At 39.2% G+C, this 4886-nt stretch overlaps 1 protein-coding gene across 1 annotated transcript in view; it reads left to right on the top strand.

Annotated features, from left to right (window-relative positions):
* The window catches only part of LOC108687802 (lysine-specific histone demethylase 1A), a 112378-nt gene that overhangs the window by 104285 nt on the left and 3207 nt on the right, over positions 1-4886 (top strand). The window lies entirely within an intron of this gene.

Raw genomic sequence — 4886 nt, 5'->3', positions numbered from 1 at the left:
GATTGCATGATAAAATAATTAAGGTTAGGAGTTTCATTTTCATAATTATTACTGCTATTTGTTGTAATAATAATAATTACATTTGATTCTATTTAAAAATATATAGCTGACATCGAAAACATAATAAATATATAGTTAAAAATGGCAACTATTTTGTTTCTTTCAATGCACATGCAGCACAATCAAAATTTTAAAACTATCGTTGTATAACATATATGTGAAGGATATAGTATTTTTTAAAATATAAATAAATTTTTAAAGTATAAATTTTGAAAAATAATTGTATATATCTAATTAAAAAAAACATTAGATTCGCACATTTATAATTTTAAGAAAAAAAAATCGAAATATTATAACATTATTTAACTTGATTTTATCTGTTAAATTCATTCTCGTAAATTATGCAAAATTTTACATTTTGATAATGTAAACAATGTACAATATCAATATGCATGATATTATCTACGTTTACATAGTATACGACAATATTATTTGATAAGATAACCTTATATTCTGTTTTCTCTCCTTTCCCACGGAGCCACATATTACATCGTCACGATGTTTAATTAATGTTGACATAACGGATAGATGGAGGAGAAATAGACTGAGGCTTCTATAGAAAATTTTTATGTCAGTACAGAGAATGATATTTATGCTAATTTTTATCAAAAATAATAACCAACAAGGCGAATCAGAGCACAGAGCAGTTATTATAATAGTACGCAAAGTAAAGTAAAAGATTATTACTCCTTTATTCCAGAATTTACGATGTCATTCAAACATTTGTTTGAATTTGTATCGTTTCAACTCACTTTGAACTTTTTACATAAATCGCTTAATTATCGAATGATGTTGTTACATTAATACTTCATTATTCATAATAAAATTTTGTACCCGCATATATATATATTGCATACAGTGATAAAATTTCTCATGATGAATTAAATTATTCTTTTTCTCTTACACAAAGGGGACAAAGGGGACGTTTTTAAAAATTACGATTAATAAAAATTATATTAATATATATCACTATAAGAAATCAAGTTTCTTCAATAAAGATAACTTTACACCAGAGCAAAAGAAAATTTTAAATTATGCAAATGCATTTAAGAAAATAATCAATAAGCAATGGATAATCCTCTTTGAACTTCGAAATGAAATTTGTAAAGTTGCTGACTGAACTTTTGCCCGAATTATTTTTTATCGCTGTGCCGAGTTCCCTCGCGTTGATGGAGTGTTTACTTCGTCTCACAACAAATTTCAATAAAACAATGAGTGCAACACGTTTAGCCATAGATTATTATTATTACCGGCAGAAACATTTTTATTGATGAAACGATAGCGAGAATTATTGCACGTCGAATCACGATGTGGAGGTGAGATGCAACGGGGGTAACGTTTAAAAAAAAATACAATTACAGCGCGATAATAAAGTGATGTATGGCCCGTTCGGGCGAGATGCATGAAGCAAAGGGAGTGAAAACCTCCGCGTTACCTCGCATCACCGAAGTTTCCAATCTATAAGGTATCAACAGTTGCCTTTAGCTGCGTGTTGTATACCTCCGGGACTTGCGATTTAGAATGTTGATATAACGGATGGGTGAGCAAGAAAAGCGCTCCGCGCGCGAACCTCTTTTGCGAGACGTGCGAGATTGAAAGGGAATAAAAAAAAAAAGCTCTCACGACTCTTGTATCGAATTTCACCCTGCGTGCTTTCACCGGCGTATTTATATCGCGTCTATGTACGCTTCATTATGTTTACATTCAAATGGTAAACTTCTCCGTCGCCGAAGGAGAGAGGGGAAAGTTTTTCGAGAATTCTGGCGTAAATCTAATCTATCGTGCTATGTCGAGCGATCTCGGAAAAGGCACTCGAAGCAGTGAGATTTCAAAACGAAATCCTATGTGCAAGATCAAAAAGGAGTTTCGAAGATTCTAGTATCGCGTTCGATAATTTGACATATGAGAATATTGCATCTTTTTCAATTTATTCTCTCATAGAATGTGTTCTTTCTAGAGATCGACGGACTTGTTTCGGTATAATCGTCAAAGGATGACATGCAAGGAAGTTCTTGTCTTAAGAACAAAACGCGAAGGTGTCGCTTGAACCGAACTTCCGAAATTTCACGGTGCGGAAGCGGACGAGTGACTCGTCCTCTTTTGCACTCGCTCATTCTACCATATACCTTCGGGAGTCGCGATTCGGAATGTTGATATAACGGATGGGTGAACAAGAAAAGCATCGCGGCGGGCTCTCTCCTTCTTTTTATCCTGTCCCTTCCCTCGCTTTTCCTCTCGCTTGCTCGCTCCTCTCCTCTCTCGCGGGCGATCGTATCCGGCAAAAAAGCACCGGTGCCGGTACATTGAACCCGGCAAGAGTTCCGCCACACGTTCGCGAGGCCGTTTCAGTATTTGACTGTTCCCCGACACCGTGCAACGGCGGCGGCTGCGGTGGTTCTCCTCCTCTCCTCTGCCTTCTCGGTTCGACTCCCGTCGAGACGACAGAACGCCATAAGCAACCAATTTAAATGTAAATTGAAAACCACCATGGCATACAAATTGTTCGACTCGCCGTCAAAAAATACTGCGAGCAAAGATCAAACGGAAGACAAGACACGCGGACGAGAGGGTGGCGTATATGGGGCCGATGGTCGAGATAGAACGAGAAAAGGTGCCCCGAAGAAGGGCATCTCGAACGGCAAAGTCCCGACCTTCTTCACTGAGCACCGGGATCTAACCGAGTGTTGTTATCCTCTTTTCTCTCTGTTACGACAGAGAAGCTGGCCCATCGCTGTTTGTTCCACCCTACGGCGGAACGGATCTCGGCTACCTATGCTAGACTGCCCTCTAAATATTTGCCTTTCTCTTGTTCCGACGAAAGTTGGCTTGCCGTAACGCGTTTCCATATGAGAGCGCGGCTCGCTCAGTCGAGGGATAGTCATCGCGTCCTCTCCGTCGGAGGGAAAAACTTCCGGCATTCAAAGAGTCTTCTCCTTCCATCATTCGCTTTTTCTCCCTCTCTTTCTCTCGCGCCTCTTCGTCAAGTTTCTCCGCACGCTTGATCAGAAGAACGTACGATCAGAAGAAGAGATTAATGGATCAGTTTATCCTCTCCATTAACGATTTCGGATCGCGGGTCCATCCTCGCAATGAGGAATTAATTTCCCATTCTCGTAACTTAGAGGCAGAGATCCGACTTACCATAATTTTCGTGAATTCGAATCATTCCCCGACGGAACGGCTGTTGAATATTCTCTCGCTTATTATGAACGGTTTCTGTAATCAACGTCAGCTACAGTTAAGCATGTTGAGCGATAGCCCGCGATAATCGAGTATCCAATTGAGTTCATTCAGTCTTCATTCCTTCAAAGTAGCATAACAAATATTTGTTTCTCAGTTAATTTTAATATTGGCACTACTGACCGTCATTTTCATTAAAGAAAATGCAATTGAAAATGCAATTGAAAAAACAATTTCACATCACTCTATTTTCTTAATTTCCAATGCCCAACTTAATATAATATTTCCGGTAAGATTTTTCATCATTTCATCTTTGCAGGAAATTTTAATAATTCTCCTGAATTGAATAAAAAAAATCAACAAAATTCTAAAATGTAGAACTGCGATTAATAAAATATATATGCAATTTATGTGTTTTGCATCAATCTTTTTACAATGCAGAGTGTTACGTAATTCAATAGATATCGAAAAGCAATTTTCTTATAGTTGATGCTTTATTAAAATTGATCTTTATAGTTGCATTAAATCTGCAAAATACTTGCTTCCAACCATCGACGTTATATGTCACCGATGTTATACATTAATTCGTTCAACATAGACGGTACGGAATCGATGCGCGAACGATGTAACGACTAATTCATCGCGCGGTTTATCATTAACTGTCGCACACATACGCATATTGGGAACATTTCCGGTTACGTTTACTATGGCAGCGGCATAAATTTTTGACGACGACGTACGTGTCATGATTTATCGATTCCGACCGGTTAACATCGACAGCCTCCGGCCGGAGGTAATGGCAGCGCCATGAACGAACCCGATAGAACGCACTGATCATTAGCTGCTGGCCAAGGTTGCGGTAACATTTCGTCGATCGTATCTCGTGGCCGTTCGACACGTTATGCGTAATCAATATATACCCGCCGGTCCCTCGAAGGGGCATTCCGCCGTTCGAAATATCACGATAATGCGTAGGCATTGCCCCCTCTTCCGAAACGTGCTAATTTAAATTAGCCTGTGCTTTCAACCTGACATAGCGCACGCGTAAATTTAAATTTCTGAAATGGGATGCAACGCCGATAGGAGAGTGCTTGTTAGCGCCGTGGTAGCCATCAACATAATTAACCCCCTAAGTGGAGATGCCTGTGTATCATTATTAGTACACGCCTCGATGTTATGGGGGGTTCGAATGTGCTTACGAAAATTTAGGTCTGCGTCAGGTGTCCTGATTTAAGCGCACGTTACGCGAAATATCCAATTAAGTCATAATTGAGGCCCGTATTGCCTCCAATATAACATTGTCGCACGGAGCAGATATTTACGCTCACGAGGGAGGTCTTTTGATATGACGAACGCGTAACGAACAAGAGTTTCTTGATTCGATCTACTTTCCTCGACATAAAAGCATTGGGGCATATGTACGTGCCACGAGGATATGCCAATTCAGCATATTGCTATATCCTCGAAATCAAAGGAACGTATATAACGAAACTCTTAACGCAACGACCTAGTTCGTTAAACGTACTCCATCTTGCGCTCTTACGTGACTATCCTTCCGAGTGGTATATTCGTCTTTCCAAATGATATCTTCTCGCAAAGAGAATTCTCTTTATTGCGCCCTTCGTGATCTCACTATCGCATATACA

The sequence above is a fragment of the Atta colombica genome, unplaced genomic scaffold, assembly GCF_001594045.1.
Source record: "Atta colombica isolate Treedump-2 unplaced genomic scaffold, Acol1.0 scaffold102, whole genome shotgun sequence".
NCBI lineage: Eukaryota > Metazoa > Arthropoda > Insecta > Hymenoptera > Formicidae > Atta > Atta colombica.
The sequence above is the reverse complement of the archived record's forward strand: the minus strand, read 5'-3'. Positions and strand labels throughout refer to the sequence as shown.